Source organism: Girardinichthys multiradiatus, chromosome X (genome assembly GCF_021462225.1).
Source record: "Girardinichthys multiradiatus isolate DD_20200921_A chromosome X, DD_fGirMul_XY1, whole genome shotgun sequence".
NCBI lineage: Eukaryota > Metazoa > Chordata > Actinopteri > Cyprinodontiformes > Goodeidae > Girardinichthys > Girardinichthys multiradiatus.
This window is the reverse complement of record NC_061817.1, coordinates 16,391,128-16,412,018: the sequence shown is the minus strand read 5'-3', so window position 1 is coordinate 16,412,018 and position 20,891 is coordinate 16,391,128. Positions and strand designations below refer to the sequence as shown.

The window sequence follows — 20,891 nt, the reverse complement described above, 5'->3', positions numbered from 1 at the left end:
GTGTGACAGAAAACTAAAACTTCACATTGCTCCAATGACATCTTCCCCATAGTGAAACATGGTGCTGGCAGCATCATGCTGTGGGGATGGTTTGCTTCAGATGGGACAAGGAATCTGGTTGGATTTAATGCAAAATGCAGGGCAAACCCAGGCAGAAACTTGTTAGAGTAAAGAATTAGACTGATTTGTTGGTATATAAGAAAGGAAAACTGAACAGATGAGAAGAATGTTATCTGCTATGATGCTAAAAGTTGCAGTGAAAATGGAAAGAAAAACCTCCATCAGCTGCCATCAGTGATCTTGAACAGAACTGTTTCTATGCTGTAAGATTACATGAACCAGATTGAAGTTGTTCACAAAGCTTTTTACTGTTTAAGGGTTATCTTATCAGTTAGCAAGATATGGTGTTTTAACAAAGTCTGCATATGCACGTAAATTCAAAGAAAAAACTTTTTAGTCTGAATTTAGTCCCATGACTAATGACTCAGGAGCAACAAAGGTCACCTATTCACTGTATTTCACAATTTGTGGGAACATCGTGAATGGTATCGGGCCCCGGTGGTAGGAGTTCGTCGACATTTGACCTGAATTGCCTGCCTCTGGTGGTCAGAGGGCTTGGTGGCTGGAGGGCTGTGTATGGCAACCTCACCTCTGTCAGTGTGCCCCACTGGCTTATCCCTGTCAGTATATGAATGTGTGAATGACTGATTGTAGTGTAAAGTTCCTTGGGGTCTCAGGGGACTTTATAAAGCGCTACACAAGTTCAGCCCATTTACCATTAGTATCTAATGTATGTGCATCCATAAATCAGATGTTCTATAAGTATTGAAACAAATTGGCAACGTAACAAATTGTAACAGAAAAAAACAAAAGCATCTCTTGTACCCTGAACGATGTAGAAAATTTTGAGCACCCAGAGAATGTGATCTGTAAATGCTGAGGCCAGCTGCGGGTTTGGAAATGACGTGATCTACAAAGAACTGCTACATATAGAAATGCTACTCCAGGGCAGAAGAGATCACATAACGAGAGGAGCCAATGCATTAAACAGAGTTTTTATGATTGTGCAACAGGGGGCCAATGCTGTAACTAGTGTGTGTGTGTGTGTGTGTGTTGGCATCCCCACACAACATGCCCTCATGCAGCAAGCTGTAAATCATATAGTACCTTGCCAAAGTCACATTAACTTTTTCAAATTTTTGTCACGTTATGACCTCAAACCTTTCAGATATAATAGTGCGCAATTGTGAGGATGTAAAATTATAGTAGTTTTTAAAAGGCGGGATACATTTGCATTTTCTTTGGCGCTGGTCAGATAGAAGTAGAACTGAACTTCTTTGACTACAGTACATGTAAAACTCTGTATGCTGCATCAAATTTCTTTCACTTTTTACAATTTTGCAATACTTTGTGTTAAAAAATCCCTATAAAATACAGTGAAGTCTGTAGTTGTAATGTGACAAATGTTATTCAGCTCAAGGGGCGTGAATACTTTTGCAAGGGACTGTATGCCTTGCAACATGGCGAGCAGTTGCATGAGGCAACCACCCAGCAATATGCATCCCTGAAATATGACCCCTATCAAACACTATAACTGCTGGCACTGTCTGATGTATGTCTGAGGTATTCTCTGGGTCTGGGGCCTTTACTCACTGTATATATTCTAGTTGCAATAACCCATTTTAAACTAAATCATTCCTTTACCTGCACTGTGGGGCAGCTGGTGGCACAGTTTCCTTGCAGCAGGAAGTCTCTGGGTTTGAATTCCAGCCTGGGGTCTTTCAGCATGGATTTTGCTTGTTCTTGTGCACGCGCGGGTTCTCTCTCGGTACTCTGGCTTTCTCCCACAGTGCAAAAACACAACATACCTACTGCCCTTAGGTATGAGTTTGTGCACGTTTGCTTGTTTGTGCTGTGTGTCTCTGTGATGCCCTATGCTGGACTTTAGGAGGAATATGGGTGAGTGGAAGGACTTTATCTATCTTCTTTCCAGTAAACTTATGAAGTGTAGTCACTCAATATGTTTCCCCCTCTTTTTTTAATACATCTCTGCAGGGAGCAGGCAGAAGGTAAGTTCCAGGTTACATGTATGTCTCTTGTTCTTTTACACCACAGATAAAACTGTTAACTTTGTGCTTTGTATCTGACTAGAAGTTGAGGAGGAGCAGGAGGCTGAGCCCGAAGAGGATGAAGAGGAGGCTGAACAGGCTGAGGATGATGGAGGAGGTATGTTTAATAAAAGAAAGGTTTACACTCCGTATCCTCTTTTTCTTTCTACTGAGTTAGTGTAATGCATTAACTTATCAACATATTTCTCCGGCTTTCTCATTGGGTGTTTCTGTGTTGATTCTGGCCAAAAGAACAGCAGGAGTACCAAGGTAAGATGAATTTCACCTTTCAACACAAACTTACTACAGCAGGAATCTCTTAAATGTTTTTTCCTCCAGGAAATAAAGTGTGACTTAGGGCCTTTAGATAGCAATGAGTAAGGAGAGAATCTGCCTAAATGTTCCAAAATGTTGAATAATTTAAGCCTGGTGCTTCTGATGAATAAATATTCAGTTGGTCATATAAACTGTGCAACTGCCTCTCCCTTATTTATTTTTGCTTTGTTTTTCTTGATATTTTTATCTCACATTATTTCACACTAATTTTATCTATTTTTATCTGTTATCTGTAACCAATTTGTACAATTCTACTTTTCTTTATTCTTATTCTCTTCTCACTTTACCCTTATGCTCACATTTTACCTAAATCAATGATTGTTGTGCCATTTCATTTGTTGCTTTGCTAACATCCTCGCATCCTTCACTGTGCTTTTCTTTCGCTGGGCCATCAGATCAAGATGCCCAGGAAGAATTTGAGAGCAAAATAAATGTGCAAGACAATTTTCCTATAATTATAATTCCTATAATTATCTAAAATATATAATAAAATCCAGCAGGACTCACTTCTTAACTTCCACCCTTTAAGTTCCGTTTGATTAAATGTACAAAAAATACTGCAGATTTTTCAGAAATGTACAGATAGGCAAAATCAGCATAAATGTTGCTTCAATGAGTTTTTGGACTGTTTTTTTTTTTCAGGGAGGACTGAGCTTTAATGAGTTTCAGTATAATGTGGATCTTGTTTTAATGACCCAGGCTTAAATATATGCATAAATCCACCCCAATAGTTGGATAAATGCTCCTTAGCAAGTTGCAGAGGAAGCACATACTTTGTGTAACTATCAACAACATTCCAGTATAATTCTGGCTTTATGTTTGACCTTACTTCCTAAAATATTTAAGCTCATGGAATTTGCTAGGTTTCTGAATACAGAAACAGCATAGCCATTATATATTAAGCTGGGTTGAGGTTGAAGAGGAGAATCCGACTGACAGTTTAACCTCAGCTTCAGAAGAAGCAGTGTGGTTTTTGTCTCGGCTGTGGAACACTGGACCAGCTCCACACGCTTTACAGGGTGCTCGAGGGTTCATGGGAGTTTGCCCAACTGGTCCACATGTGTTTTGTGGACCTGGAGAAAGGGTTTCACCATGTCCATCGTGGTGCCCTCAGGGGGTCGCTCCAGGAGCCTTTATTAAGGCCCATCCGGTCTCTGTACAAGCAGAGCATTGTCCACATTGCTGGCACTAAGTTGACTCCAGCAGGGCTGCGCTCTTGTCACCAGTCCTGTTCATAACTTTTATGGACTAGGCGCAGACAGGGGCCAGAGGGGGGCTGGTTTGGGGACCAGTGAATTTTGTCTCTTGTTTTTGCAGAGGACGTGGCCCCTCTCGCCAAGACCTACAACGTGCACTGGGGCGGTTCGCAGCCGAGTGTGAAGCGGCTGGGATGAAGATCAGCTCCTCCAAGTCTGAGGCCATGGTTCTCGACCGTAAAAGGGTGGCTTGTCCTCTTCAGGTTGGAGAAGAGCTCTTGCCTCAAGTGGAGGAGTTCAAGAATCTCGCGGTCTTGTTCACGAATGAGGGGAGAATGGAGCGGGAGATCGACAGACGGAACGGTGCAGCCGCCGGAGTAAAGGGACAATGTGCCAGTCTGTTGTGGTGAAGAGAGGGCTGAGCCAAGCAAAGCATTTGATTTACCCATCAGTCTACATTCCTACACTCGCTTATGGGCATGAACCAAAAGAAAAAGGTTGGATACAGGCGGCTAATATAAACATCCTCCGTAGGGTGGTCGGGCTCTCACTTAGAGATAGGGTGAGCAGCTCGCATGCGAGCCCCTGCTCCTCCACATCGAGAGAAGTCAGTTGTGGTGGCTCAGGCATCTGTGTCAAATGCCTCCTGGATGCCTCCCCCAGGAGTGTTCCAGGCACGTCCCACCAGAAGGAGGGACTATGTCTCTGCTTCCCCCTTAGGAGCTGAAAGAGGTGTCTAGAGAGAGGGAAGTCTTGGCATCTCTACTAAGTCTGCTGCCCCCGCAACCCTGTTTACTAGTATGAGTACAAAATCTTTGGGTATTTGAATGTTTGGGGATTTGTAATGACCCTCATGAAGGCCACAAGCTCAAACTAGTTGGTCAGTCAATAAAGTTGATTCCTCGTTACTACAGGTGGCACTGGAGTCTTCAACTCACCATAGAAAATAATAACAGTTTTTTTCTTTTGTTGCACATCTTACATTGACGTGTGTCACCATTAAGAACCACTGAAATTCATATGCTCGAATACCAGTATCAGCTTTTCTATTCATTTTTCATTACAAAGTTAAATACTTTTCCAAATTAAAATTTTCTTGGGATTTTTTCCTGCATTTTATTTTAACTGTGGTGGTTTGAGTACAAAGTATGAACCTTGAAAATGAATGAACAGTAGTCAGGATTTTATTATTCTTAGCTTCCACATATAATGACACAACACAATGCTAAAATTTACCTTCAGTTTTCAGACACTGATACAGGAATATTTCACTGCCTCTTTGGCATCTGGACTAATTTGACTGTGTTGGAACACTGTAGTGTCACTGTCCACAGAGAAGTGACTTTTACATCAACATGGATTTAAAGGTTGTCAACAATGAAAAAGCTCCCTCAGAGCACTCCACTGATTTCAGTGAGCTCTCCCATTTCTAAAAATGAACAGTGGTAAAATAAACTAAAATCTAACTGATGGCTACAAAGGTTATGTTGTTTCTCTGCAACTTGCCAAAAGACATTTAAACAACTGTTAGTGGAAAAAGTACTGTATGGATATATTTTAAACTGTATTAGTAATTTTGACCCTTAGATCCACAATGATAAAACTTGTGCATGTCTTGTTTTTAAAGTTTAGATTTGTTGTATCATCAGATGATCCAGAAAAAAGAATGGTTCAAATTCATTTCTACAAATCCAAAATCTTTGTGACATTCATAATAAGTGTGCATTAACCTGAATCTGGTGCAATAAATCATTTCCTAAATACCCCCTGCTCAGACAATATATAATAATTTAAGATCATATCTGATCCAAATCTTTTTCTGATTGGTGGGTCTTAAGATTTAATATAAAAAGTATGTTTTAGGATTCTTGTTTGAATGTAACTTGACAAAATGACATTTTGTGTCTTGTTAGCCCCTCAACTGTTCTTCATTTCAAAATGTGAATAATCATTTTCAATATCTTGAATCATTTTATACACCCATGGAATTAACTCTCAATTTTGTTCATTTTTGCATTTTCTCTACAGAAGAAGAGCGCCCCAAGCCTAAGTATGTCTCAAAGTGTTCATATCTGTCTTTCTGTGGTTTTCTTAACTTTCTTTGGCTAAACTTAGGTTTTTCCTTTCAAAGGCCACTTGTGCCCCAACTTGCTCCTCCAAAGATTCCAGAGGGTGAAAGAGTGGACTTTGATGTAAGTTAAGTAAACAAAGATTGAAACAGAGATAAAAGAGTCATTATGTTCACAGCTCCGGACGTTACAGTTTATGAGAAGGTATAGATTCATATCTCGCTTTGTGGCTATTCTGGTCCACCATCTGGCGTCTATGGGGGGGAAGAGGTACACCACCAACAATGTTTACAGTGGGGAGGATGTGCTGCTGACCTCAACTCGGTACATTGTGGGTTGGTGGGCAGAGTACTTTGAAGACCTCCTCAATCCCACCGGCACGTCTTCCACTGAGGAAGCGGAGCCTTGGGACCTAGGGGCGGGCTCTCCAATCTCTGGTGCTGAGGTCACGGAGGTGATTAAAAAGCTCTTCGGTGGTAAGGCCCCGGGGGTGGATGAGATTCACCCAGAGTACCTTAAGGCTCTGGATGTTGTAGGGTTGTGTTGGTTAACACGACTCTGCAGCATCGCGTTGACATCGGGGGCAGTTTCACTGGATTGGCAAACCGGGGTGGTGGTCCCCCTATTCAGAAAGGAGGCCGGTAGAGTGTGTTCCAACTACAGGGGATTCATTAAGCCTCCCTGGTAAGGTCTATTCAGGGGTTCTGGAGAGGAGGGTCCATCGGATAGCCGAACCTCGGATTCAGGAAGAGCAGTGTGGTTTTCGCCCTGGCCGTGGAACACTGGACCAGCTCTACACCCTCAGTAGGGTCCTGGAAGGTACATGGGAGCTCGCCCAACCAGTCTATATGTGTTTTGTGTACTTGGAGAAGGCGTTCGACCGTGCCCCTCAGGGAATCTTGTGGCGGGTACTCCGGGAGTATGGGGTACCATGCCCTTTGATACAGGCTGTTAGGTCCCTGTACGACCGGTGTCAGAGCTTGGTCTGCATTGCCGGCAGTAAGTCGGACTCATTTCTGGTGACGGTTGGACTCTGTCAAGGTTACCCTTTGTCACCGATTCTGTTCATAACTTTTATGGACAGAATTTCTAGGCGCAGCCAAGGTGTTGAGGGGATCCATTTTGGTGGCCGTAGGATTGCGTCTCTGCTTTTTGCTGATGATGTGGTCCTATTGCCTTCATCAGCTCGTGATCTACAACTCTCACTGGAGTGGTTTGCAGCCGAGTGTGAAGCGGCCGGGAAGAGAATCAGTCCCTCCAAGTCCGAGGCCATGGTCTTGAGCCGGAAAAGGGTAGAGTGCCTTCTCCGGGTCGGGGGGGGGGGGAGGTCCTGCCTCAAGTGGAGGACTTCAAGTGTCTTCGGGCCTTGTTCACCAATGAGGGAAAAATGACAGACGGATTGGTGCTGCATCAGCAGTGATGCGGGCGCTGCACCGGTCTGTCGTGGTAAACAGAGAGCTGAGTCAAAAAGAGAAGCTCTCAATTTACCGGTCGATCTACATTCCTACTCTCATCTATGGTCATGAGCTTTGGGTCATGACCGAAAGAACGAGATCACGGATACAAGCAGCCTAAATGAGTTTCCTCCGCAGGGTGTCTGGGCTCTCCCTTAGAGATAGGGTGAGAAGCTCGGTCATCCGGGAGGGACTCAGAGTAGAGCCACTGCTTCTCCACGTCGAGAGGAGCCAGTTGAGGTGGCTCTGGCATCTGGTTAGGATGCCTCCTGGATGCCTCCCTGCTGAGGTTTTCCAGGTACGTCCCACTGGGAGGAGGCCCAGAGGAAGACCCAGGACACGCTGGAGGGACTATGTTTCTCGGCTGACCTGGGAATGTCTTGGGATCCCCCCAGACGAGCTGGCCCAAGTGGCTGGGAAGCGGGAAGTCTGGGTCTCTCTGCTTTGGCTGCTGCCCCCGTGACCCGACCCCGGATAAGCGGAAGACGATGGATGGAAGGATGGATGAATGGATGGATAACTTTGTACAGTCGGGTGCTGCCTTTGACATTTTTGAGTATTTTCACACAGGATTATGGGAGCATTACAGTCTTTAACGTCGTGATAAAAATAAATTATTGAAGCAAGTAAACAAAGCTTGGTTATTTTGTGAGTTCAGTGCAAAAGTGAAGCTTTTTTAACATGTAAAGGACACGTTCACTCACCTGCCACTTTATTAGGTGCACATGTCCAACTGCTCGATAACGCAAATGTCTTATCAGCCAATCACATGGCAGAAACCCAATGTTTTTAAGCATGTAGACATGGTCAAGACGATCTGCTGCAGTTCAAACCGAGCATCAGAATGCAGAAGAAAGGTGATTTAAGTGACTTTGAACGTGGCATGGTTGTTGGTGCCAGACGGGCTGGTCTGAGTATTTCAGAAACTGCAGATCTACTGTGATTTTCACACACTACCATCTCTAGGGTTTACAGAAAATGGTCCGAAAAAGAGAAAATATCCAGTGAGCGGCATTTCTGTGGGCGCAAATGCCTTGTTGATGCCAGAGGTCAGAGGATAATGGCCAGACTGGTTTGAGCTGATACAAAGGCAACAGTAACTCAAATAACCACTCGTTACAACCAAGGCATGCAGAAGAGCATCTCTCAACGCACAACACATCGAAACTTGAGGCGGATGGGCTTAAGCAGCAGAAGACCACACCGGGTGCCACTCCTGTCAGCTAAGAACAGGAAACTGAGGCTACAATTCACACAGGCTCACCAAAATTGGACAATAAAATTGGAAAAACATTGCCTGGTTTGATGAGTCTCGATTTCTGCTGCGACATTCAGATGGTAGGGTCAGAATTTGGCGTCAACAACATGAAAGCATGGATCCATCCTGCCTTGTATCAACGGTTCAGGCTGGTGGTGGTGTAATGGTGTGGGGGACATTTTCTTGGCACTTTGGGCCCCTTAGTACCAATTGAGCAACGTGTCAACGCCACAGCCTACCTGACTATTGTTGCTGACCATGTCCATCCCTTTATGACTACAGTGTACCCATCTTCTGATGGTTACTTCCAGCAGGATAACGCGCCATGTCATAAAGCACGAATCATCTCAGACTGGTTTCTTGAACATGACAATGAGTTCACTGGACTCAAATGACCTCCACAGTCACCAGATCTCAATCCAATAGAGCACCTTTGGGATGTGGTGGAACGGGAGATTCACATCATGGATGCAGCCGACAAATCTGCAGCATCTGTGTGATGCTATCATGTCAATATGGACCAAACTCTCTGAGGAATGTTTCCAGTACCTTGTTGAATATATGCCACGAAGGATTTATGGCAGTTCTGAAGGCAAAAAGGGGTCAAACCCGGTACAAGCAAGGTGTACCTAATAAAGTGGCCAATGAGTGTATGTAGGACACCTTATCACAGCTTGTCATCAAAGCACATGCTTTAGACTTGACCTACATGATGTGTTAAAGTGTAAATGTTATTTTTTTTTTTCCATGACATACAACAAACTGGGACTTGTTTGGTTCTGGCAGTAAATGAATGGCACCTTCTCTGGGTTCAGGACAGACAGGGCCCCCTCCTCTATCTTCGAACCGTGACAACAGACCGGGTTAATTTGCCTCTTCACAAATTTGTACCCCTGCTTTGCTTTTCCGTCTGTCCTTACTTCAAATATGTACCCATAGGTAAACTGTATCAACCCATGTACTTAAACCATTGAGTATCAGTTTGTATTTCCTTGCAGTTACGTATTTTCAGGAATTGTGAACATAAGCTCACATAAGGAATGCTGAAATAATAAATGTAGCTTAATTTAGTTGTAGATTTTTTTCTAAATAGATACAACTTCTTTATTTTGGTTCTGATCTCTTTTTAGTCCAGTAGACTAAAGAAATATGAATGATTAGGACCCCTGATCAAACCAAACTAATTATAACATAACTAAGCAACCTTGTACTAGTAGATGTTCTTTATTGGAGTCATATGTCAAAATTTATTTTCAGTAAACTCTCAGTAGACTGCAGTAAACTACTTTAAATCATTGATTGTCAAGGTTGATAGGAAACATCACCCTGGCATCGATTAATTGATACATAGCCAGTACAAAAGGTCCTGTAGCAGAAAAGGTCTATGTTGTAACAACAAAAACCTCTAAAGGGCAAATTTACCAATGTCTCTAGACAAAATTACAGCATTATGTAGTTCATAATTTATTTCTGCTACAGAACCACATTGAAAATAATTAACTTGTCAATACTAGAAGGCCTTCAATTGCTTGAAACTAAAACTCAAGTCCAGTCCCATCATGTTTTCATTTTATACAAATTTGGAACTGGATGTAGTAACAACAGAAGGAAAACTGCTGGTTTAGTTTCAGTTGAACAATCTTATACAGGCCATTTTCTTGGTTAGATCTGGTCTTGGATCAGGTACAAACTGCACAGTGGAAGGTTTTTTGTCCACTTATTATAAGCAGTGGGTCCTGGTCTTTCTCTTTGTTATCAACCTTTCGATATCTGTTGACATGTTGAAAGATTGGTCTGCCTTTCATTACTTTGTCAGGACATCCATAGAAAGCGTATGGAAAAGGATTACTGGAGCTGCACACCCTGATTGATGTTCACTTTGAGCAGAGGAAGAAGGATGAGGAGGAACTTATTGGTCTCAAAGAGCGCATTGTGAGATAACCTTAAGATTAATCTATGCTCTAAACCAAGAGAAATTGGTTTAGGACACAAATGACCCTGTAGGTATTCATTGCTAAATATTTTTCCACAGGAGAACCGTCGAGCAGAGAGGGCCGAGATCCAGAGGGTTAGAACGGAGAAGGAAAAGGACCGACAGCATAGGATTGCGGTAAAGACCTGCATGTCTTAATACAACTGCACTCTTGTTTAGAATATCTGTATACCTGTTTAGAACGACAAAAAACTCTATTTACCTGCCACTCACATTTTATATTTCATATTAGTGCCTTGCAAAAGTATTCATACAACTTTTTCACACTTTTTATTATAACAAAAAACTTCAATGTATTTAGGGGACCAAATACATTGACCAACACAAAGTGGTTTAGCTGCTATGTGGAAAGAAACTGATACATGGTTCTCTAAAATTTCTACCGATACAAATCTTAAAATTGTGATGTGGCTATGGATACAGACTCTGATACCCCTATGTGTCACTTAATCTCTGTGTAAATTCAGAAAGACCTAAGAGCTTTGTTAGAGAACATTGGTGAAACAGAGCAGACAGGTCTGGGGAAAAGATGTGGAGAGGTTTATAGCAAAGTTAGGTTATACAAAAACATCTTAAGCTATAAACATTCCACAGAGATTTTTTCAATTCATCATCTGAAAATGGAAAATCTGTTGCCAGTGTTGATCCATTACACAAAACCATAATTACATACATTGGTCTTTGTGGTTCAAAACACCAATACATTTTCCAAGTAAGCATGTCATCACCACTTGGTCCCTTATAAATATGCTTTGCAGGAGGAGCGTCACAGAAAAGAAGAAGAGGAGGCCAAAAAGAAGGCAGATGATGACGCCAAGAAGAAGAAGGTGCTGTCTGGCATGGGAGCCAACTTTGGAGGCTTCCTGGCCAAGGTCAGTCACCTGTTGTTTATAGCTGAAGCTATGATGATGATAAGAGGATAATGCAGAGGGTGACTCTGTATTACTGAACTCTGTTGCAGGCTGAGTCGAGGAAGAGCAAGCGCCTAACAGGCAGGGAGGTCAAAAGGAAGACACTGGCTGATAGACGGCAGGCTCTAGGCATCGAAAATATGAAGGAGGATGGTCTAAAGTGAGTGCCTACCAACTGTATTGTAATCAGCTAGTAATTTTGTCCAGTGACAGGTTTTTATTAGAGAGGTAAGGCTCCTCACCCAGGGCTCCATTTCATTAGGGAGTGGCACAAGCACCGGAAGAAATGGTAATGTCACTTGGCGTGCACTTGTAACCCAGTTTTGTATATATTTTTCATATATAATCTTAATTCCTGTGAAGTTGGAACGTTGTGTAAAGTGTAGATAAAAACAGAATGCAATGATTTGCAAATACCATTCAACCTATATGCAGTTCAATCCACCACATGACAAAATATTTAATGTTCAAACTTATAAACTTTGTTGTCTGCAAATCTTCACTCATTTTGAATTTGATGCATGATTGCGTTAGTTCCAGGTGGTGGTTTGTAAGTAAATCCTCAACAAACCAAATAAATAACTACTCCTTTGACCAAAGACTCAGAAGTGCCAGTTCTGTCGTTTGACAGACTGTTCTTAAACTGTTGGACTATTTGCTGACGCAGCTGTTCACAAAGTGGTGAACCTTACCCCATCCTTCCTTGTGAACATCTGAGGCTTATTTTGTGATGTCTTTGATTTATTTATAAAAGAACTGCAACTTTTATAAACAGATGTTTTCTAGACCAGGTATTCTTAATGAGTAAGACGATACATGAAGAACAGCTTTCATTATTTCTCCCTTGTTTTGGTCCATAAATTCAGTCTTTCATCTGTCTTTGGAGGATATTTTTAGGAAAGGAAAATAAAGCTCAGACATTTACAGTGCTGTTAATGGTAAACGGACTGAATTTATAGCACATTTCTAGTCATAAAGACTACTCACAGTGCTTTACACTAGAACCACATTCACACAGTTGCACTCACAAACACGCACAGATTCGCACAATGACACACATAAAACATATTTATAAAAATAACAACGTATAGTTTGGTTCTAAATTCTGTCTCTGCATTTCCCAGGAAACGGGCCCATGAGATGTGGAACTGGATCTACCAGCTGGAATCCGAGAAGTTCGACTACATCGAGCAAATGAAGCTCCAGAAATATGAGGTGGGCTTTACAACTTGTTCCTGCTTTAAACTTTTCTATGACATAAAAAGGTGGGTTCAGGAGAAAAAGACATTTACTTACCCAACGGTGTTAAAGGTAAAGGACATCACTTGATGATTTTAAACCTTCAACATATTTATGCATAGCTGCTGCTTAATAAACATAGAATGTAAAAAGGTTTAGAAAGATCAAGTACCAACTGAAACTTCACCTATTTGTACATAGATAGCTGTCTGTGGCCCAAAGCTTATGACCAGTAGATGTAGACCCACACCGTTTTAGGCAGTGACATTTCCTAAAATACACCCAGATTATTATTTGTAGTAAATGTTTGCTTAATCAAATATTTTTAACTAATGACACTTATTTATAAATGGTTATGTGCATCTTTGCTATTCAATCTTTAGCGATAAAACATGTTTAAAAGCATAAGAATGCTAAGGGAGAGATTAACAATCTGTTGATAATGATCACTGCGGTAAGCATGTCCACCTTAAAGTACTCTTCAAAACTATTCTCATTAAACCTTTTCACGTATTGTCAAACCCAAAAACTTTTTTGTATTTTGTTGGGATTTTAGGTGACAAACCAGCACAAAGTGGTGGATTGTGGGAGATCAATTAGAACATAATAGTGAAGCTAAAACAAATATCTGATTAGTGCGCTGTGTATTTGTGCTCAACCCCTATTACTTTTAAACCCCTAATTAAAATCGTATTCAACCAATTGCTTACAGAAAACCCATATTTAGTAAATAAAGTTTATCTGTGTGTGATTTAACCTCAGTATAAATGTAGCAGTCTGTAAAGGACTCAGAGATTTGTTAGAGAACATTAGTGAAGAAACAGCATCATGAATACCAAGGGACATGGCAGACAGGTCAGTTTATTTATTTATTTTATATTATTATTCTATGGACCAGTCTGTCTAAAACGCCATGTAGGGGACACAGCAAACACGTAAGCTGGTCTAAGGTAATGGAAAGACAGATTCCACCTCCATGCTTCTACTATTTTATCCCTGATGTCCTTACACAGCTCCATAGTGGAGAGGATGGAGTTTGTTTGACTGAGTGTGTGGACAGGTGTCAAGTTCAAAGAGGTAAAGTCAATACAGGTAATGAGTGGAGAACAGGAGGACTTCTTAAAGAAGAACTAACAGGCCTGTGAGAGCTGGTTCACTGGTTTTTAGGTGATCAAACATACATTAAAACATACAGCCAGATTAAAGCATACCCATGTGTTAGAATGGCCTAGTCAAATCCACACATACAAAAAAATAAAAACCATGTATAATCTTCCTTCCACTTCATACATATGTGTTATTTTATTTGTTGGCCCAAAAATTAAATACCAGTAGATACAATTAATCAGGTTTGTGGTTTTAACAAGACAAAATGTGTAAAGATTCAAGGGTCATGGATACTTTTGCAAGGCACTGTATGCTTGCCAGTTGCATATGTCCCCACAATTGTACTAAATCAACTTTAATTAAACTCTGATAACAATCTGACATTATTATGAACAATTTTCTTTGCATCCCACAGATTATTGTGTTGCTGAACAGAATCCAACATGCTCAGAAATTGTGAGTAGATACAAAATGTTGCATTTTTCAGTTCTCCAGGTCTCGGCATTCTTCATTACTCATCTTTTTCTGTCCATTTTTTCTACCTCAGTAAAAAAAGCCATGGCAAGGGGAAAGTGGGCGGTCGCTGGAAGTAATGCCAGGAAAACAAAATACAAAGATGGAACCAATGTAACAGAGAAAATCGTAGCCAGAAGAGGGATGTTAACTGTCTAAAATAAAACTACATACACTAAGCTTGAATTGCGTCCTTGTGAGCTCCTTATGTTAAAGCTCTGGTTGTGGTTGCGCTGTAGGAAAAAGACTGCAGCACATTATTATACACTGCTCAAAAAAAATAATAAAGGGAACACTCAAATAACACATCCTAGATCTGAATGAATGAAATATTCTCATTGAATACTTTGTTCTGTACAAAGTTGAATGTGCCGACAACAAAATCACACAAAAATTATCAATGGAAATCAAATTTATTAACCAATGGAGGCCTGGATTTAGAGTCACACACACAATTAAAGTGGAAAAACACACGACAGGCTGATCCAACTTTGATGTAATGTCCTTAAAACAAGTCAAAATAAGGCTCAGTATTGTGTGTGACCTCCATGTGCCTGTATGACCTCCCTACAACCCCTGGGCATGCTCCTGATGAGACGGTGGATGGTCTCCTGAGGGATCTCCTTCCAGACCTGGACTAAAGCATCCGCCAACTCCTGGACAGTCTGTGGTGCAACGTGACGTTGATGGATGGAGCGAGACATGATGTCCCAGATGTGCTCAATCGGATTCAGGTCTGGGGAATGGGCGGACCAGTCCATAGCTTCAATGTCTTCATCTTGCAGGAACTGCTGACACACTCCAGCCACATGAGGTCTAGCATTGTCCTGCATTAGGAGGAACCCAGGGCCAACCGCACCAGCATATGGTCTCACAAGGAGTCTGAGGATCTCATCTCGGTACCTAATGGCAGTCAGGCTACCTCTGGCGAGCACATGGAGGGCCGTGCGACCCTCCAAAGAAATGCCACCCCACACCATTACTGACCCACTGCCAATCTGGTCATGCTGAAGGATGCTGCAGGCAGCAGATCGCTCTCCACGGTGTCTCCAGACTCTGTCACGTCTGTCACATGTGCTCAGTGTGAATCTGCTTTCATCTGTGAAGAGCACAGGGCACCAGTGGCAAATTTACCAATCCTGGTGTTCTCTGGCAAATGCCAAGCATCCTGCACGGTGTTGGGCTGTGAGCACAACCCCCATTTGTGGACGTCAGGTTTCTAACCGTTTGTGCAGACACATGCACATTTGTGGTCTGCTGGAGGTCATTTTGCAGGGCTCTGGCAGTGCTCCTCCTGTTCCTCCTTGCACAAAAGCGGAGGTAGCAGTCCTGTTGCTGGGTTGCTGCCCTCCTACGGCCTCCTCCACGTCTCCTGGTGTACTGGCCTGTCTCCTGGTAGCGCCTCCAGGCTCTGGACACTACGCTGACAGACACAGCAAACCTTCTTGCCACAGCTCGCATTGATGTGGCATCCTGGATGAGCTGTACTACCTGAGCCACTTGTGTGGGTTGTAGAGTCCGTCTCATGCTACCACGAGTGTGAAAGCACCACCAACATTCAAAAGTGACCAAAACATCAGCCAGAAAGCAAAGGTACTGAGAAGTGGTCTGTGGTCCCCACCTGCAGAACCACTCCTTTATTGAGTGTTTCTTGATAGTCGCCAAAGATTTCCCCCTGTTGTCTATTTCATTTGTACAACAATATGTGAAATTGATTGTCAACCAGTGTTGCTTCCTAAGTGGACAGTTTGATTTCACAGAAGTTTGATTTACTTGGAGTTATATTGTGTTGTTTAAGTGTTCCCTTTATTTTTTTGAGCAGAGTATTTCCTCGTCTCTTTTAATTGGAACACATTCTGACCTACTTTAGAAAACCCACTTCTGTCTACATCAACAGTGTATTGCAGTATTGCAGGGGTAAGTGACAAGGCCCAGAGGAAAAATCACATATGTTTTTAAATTTTTTTTAGAAATAAAAATTTTAAAACTGTAGTGGGCCATTGTGTGTAGTGTGTATTTGGTCCCATTTTACTCTGAGACCCATGAAAAAACCCAATGCAACTGGTTTCCTGTAAAAATTACCCGATAAGTATGTGGAGTCCACCAGTGTGTAATTTAATCTCAGAATACATCCAGCTGTTCTGTGAAGGCTTCAGATGTTTCTTAGAGAACATTAGGGAACATAAAGCATCACAAAGACCAAGGAACACAGCAGACAGGTCAGAGAGAATGTTGTGGAGTAGTTTAAAGCAGGATTAGGTTTCATAAAGAGATTTTTCATGCATTGTTTATCTCATAGAACTCTGCTCAATCTATCATCTGAAAATGAAAAGAGTATGGCACAACTGCAAACCTACTAAGACATGGCTATCTACTTAAACTGACAATTCAAGCAAAGAGAGCATTAATCAGAGAAGTAGCCAAGAAGCCCATGTGAACTCTGGAGGAGCTGCAGAGACCGCAGCTCAGGTAAGAGAATCTGTCGACCCGACAGCTATTAGTTGTGCATTCCACAATTCTGGCCTTTATGGAAGAGTGGCAGAAAGAATATCTTTGGATGTCAATAATGCCAGCATGCTCTGGTCAGAAGAGACCAAAAATTAACTTTTTAACTTACACGGAATGTAAGCTCCAAACTAAATATTTAACTGGAACCTAAATATTTAGCTCGAACTTAAACATTTAGTTAGCAAGTTTAATATTTAGCTCCAAATTAAATATTTAGGTATGAGCTAAATATTTAGCTTGCAAATTGATTATTTAGTTTGTACAAAAGATTTAACTTGCTTAATAAATATATTTAGTTTTGAGCTAAATATTTAGCCTACTAACTAAATAGTTAACTTGGAACTAAGTATTTAGTTTGGAACTGTGACATTTATAAATGCATGAATAACATGGAGAAAATATGACATTGAAAAATAACCCCCATTTTTTTTTCATACAACAGGTTAAATAGAAAATATTGCTGTGAAATTTTACAAACGTCACCCCATATCTGGCATTCTGGCAGTTACATAATGTTTCTTCTGTTTAGGTTTAGAGCTGATTGTTTGTTTCAAACCTGGAACTGTGAATCATTTTATATCTGCTAACTGTGATGAAGTTCTCAAAGTTGTTAAAAATAACATCTTTTTATGCTCAGAAAGCAGTAGGGCGAAAAGATCAGAAAAAGGTGAGTTGTTTACGCTTCTCAACTGCCAAATGTGTGCACTGAGGCGTTTCCAGAGGGGCTGTTTATCTTGATAGAGGTGGTTGGAAATATGAGCGTTGTCATCTGGAGATAAGATGGAGGCTCAGGTGCAAATGACTGAGTAAGCAAAGTCATAAAAGTGTGACAAAGGCTTAAAGCTCCTATATGGAACTATTTTGGATTAAAAATAGTCCCACAATGAAGCAAGACAGAAGGGGAGAATTAAAGAGGAGGAGAGAGACCGATATCATAAACAGAATTTAAGTGGTCTACATATGCTGTAATTGTTTCCAGAACCTGTTGAAGTCAACATATATTTGTTTACTCACATTGTCCCACAGATTAAAAAAATGCCTGACTCGGGACTATTTCTGTGTTAAAGGAACACATCAGAAAGGTGAAAGGGAAAGTTGTTGGCTTCTTCGGGCAGGGGACTTGTATCGGGACTGGGGATCGGGGTTTGAGTGTATGCGTGGTTCCGGGGGGGCTGGGGGTGTTGGTCCCGGTTTTAGGTTGGTTCTCACGGCCTGGTCCCTGTCCCTAGCCTTTCGCCCGATGGATGTGCCTTTAGCTCCATCCTTTGTTGGAACTCAGCGAACAGGCATGCCTATTGGGGTCAGCCGGAAAGCTGGTTCCCTAGGAGAGAATTTTGCCCCCCAGTCCTTCCCTCCCCATCCCCGGACACCTCCCTCCACCCACTCCATCACATTAGTACTCATGTAGGGCCTTGGGGTGCAGGTGCATCATTGGAGTGCCGCAAAGGTTTGGGTGTGGGGTTGGCAGGGTGCCCGGTCCTTGGTGTGCTGTGGTGGCCTTTCTCCAATACTTCCTTCTGTGGCTCTTGCCCCTGACCGGGTGCCAGGTTGCAGTTGGCGGTCGGGTGGGGCGGTGGAGCATCTCTTTTGCCTGCACTTGGGCAGCTGGTGGGATGTGCTTTGCCTGGAGCAGTTGCCCTGCCCAGCCCTGTTACCCGGATGGTACATGTTTCCCTCTCACAAACTGATGGGCTAGGGCTGCTGGCGCTGGGCGAATGGTTGGGTGGGCTTGGCGGTGTGCATATTTTTATGGAGAAACCTTGTATGCACAAGCGCACTCACACTCAGACCCACAGGAGTTTAGATTCTGGTGTTAACAGATACACAAATGTTCTATATTGAGCCGCATTTACCACTAAATACATCTTGCAATGATAAGTACCATGCAATTTTTGGTAAAAAAGCTGGTATTCTAAACCTTTCTACAGGTGTAGAAGCAAGCAGGGTGTTATCTTGTATTCTCTTCATCCTTCTTTCTTTCCTCCATTCTTTTCTCTTTCTGTCCCCTTTTCCTTTTTACCCCACCTTTCTCTCTTTCGTGCTTCTTTTTTTCCTTTTCATTTCTGTCATGGAAGTCATGGTTTACTCCTTAAAAGTTCTTAGTCCTCTTCTTAAAGTCCTGTTACTAAGAGTTAGTGGGCTTCCACTGCTTACTTAGTTCTTTCCAGTATGAGCATTTAGCTACAGCAACGCAGTAATAATTTTTTTCTCTGGCATTTTGAGGGCCTGGATCCAAACCTTCAACATTCCTGGTGGGAAAAAGCACAAACAGGCATCATAATTACAGAAAGAATTTATTGTTTTCAATAGGTCAGTGCTTTGGCTTGTTGAGGCACATAGTTGCTTTCAATCTTGAACATCTTGGTCATGTCCTGCGCTAGTACTCTGCCTTAGAATTCTATGAGAATTATGTCAAAATCCTTTTTCCTACCATCTGAAAGATGCTTGACTGCCACAGATTAAATTGTTATGGGAAAAGGGAGTCCTTCTCACATTGCTCTAAAAATCTCAGTCACTTCAGTTGACTACAATCAGCCTATTGCATCAGCTTTTTTTTCACCACTCCTGTACTGACTGATGAAAACGGCTGTGCAGTGTGCAGTAGACTGTGTGGGAAGCTACAAAACACTCATTCCACATGTCCAGTTTATGATAGTGTTTCGATTGTATCAGGGAGTGTACAGCTGCTGTTGTTAATAAGTCAAGCTTTCACTAATGCACCTTGACGAATGGAGAGATATGAGATAGGTAAGCTGAGATATAGTGGATGTGGTCAAATTCTCAAGAGTGAAATACAGGTCCTTCTCAAAATATTAGCATGTTGTGATGAAGTTCATTATTTTCCATAATGTCATGATGAAAATTTAACATTCATATATTTTAGATTCATTGCACACTAACTGAAATATTTCAGGTCTTTTATTGTCTTAATACGGATGATTTTGGCATACAGCTCATGAAAACCCAAAATTCCTATCTCACAAAATTAGCATATTTCATCTGACCAATAAAAGAAAAGTATTTTTAATACAAAAAACGTCAACCTTCAAATAATCATGTACAGTTATGCACTCAATACTTGGTCAGGAATCCTTTTGCAGAAATGACTGCTTCAATGCGGCGTGGCATGGAGGCAATCAGCCTGTGGCACTGCTGAGGTCTTATGGAGGCCCAGGATGCTTTGATAGCGGCCTTTAGCTCATCCAGAGTGTTGGGTCTTGAGTCTCTCAACGTTCTCTTCACAATATCCCACAGATTCTCTATGGGGTTCAGGTCAGAAGAGTTGGCAGGCCAATTGAGCACAGTGATACCATGGTCAGTAAACCATTTACCAGTGGTTTTGGCACTGTGAGCAGGTGCCAGGTCGTGCTGAAAACTGAAATCTTCATCTCCATAAAGCTTTTCAGCAGATGGAAGCATGAAGTGCTCCAAAATCTCCTGATAGCTAGCTGCATTGACCCTGCCCTTGATAAAACACAGTGGACCAACACCAGCAGCTGACACGGCACCCCAGACCATCACTGACTGTGGGTACTTGACACTGGACTTCTGGCATTTGGCATTCCTTCTCCCCAGTCTTCCTCCAGACTCTGACACCTTGATTTCCGAACGACATGCAGAATTTGCTTTCATCCAAAAAAAGTACTTTGGACCACTGAGCAACAGTCCAGTGCTGCTTCTCTGTAGCCCAGGTCAGGTGATTCTGCCGCTGTTTCTGGTTCAAAGTGGCTTGACCTGGGGAATGCGGCACCTGTAGCCCATTTCCTGCACACGCCTGTGCACGGTGGCTCTGGATGTTTCTACTCCAGACTCAGTCCACTGCTTCCGCAGGTCCCCCAAGGTCTGGAATCGGCCCTTCTCCAAAATCTTCCTCAGGGTCCGGTCACCTCTTCTCGTTGTGCAGCGTTTTCTGCCACACTTTTTCCTTCCCACAGACTTCCCACTGAGCTGCCTTGATACAGCACTCTGGGAAACAGCCTATTCGTTCAGAAATGTCTTTCTGTGTCTTACCCTCTTGCTTGAGGGTGTCAATAGTGGCCTTCTGGACAGCAGTCAGGTCGGCAGTCTTACCCATGATTGGGGTTTTGCGTGATAACCAGGCTGGGAGTTTTAAAGGCCTCAGGAATCTTTTGCAGGTGTTTAGAGTTAACTCGTTGATTCAGTGATTAGGTTCATAGCTCGTTTAGAGACCCTTTTAA

At 42.2% G+C, this 20,891-nt stretch overlaps 1 pseudogene; it reads left to right on the top strand.

The window, feature by feature from the left end:
* The first annotated feature begins 542 nt into the window (after positions 1-542).
* LOC124863083 lies at positions 543-14,370 on the top strand (annotated as a pseudogene).
* The last annotated feature ends 6,521 nt before the right edge of the window (positions 14,371-20,891 follow it).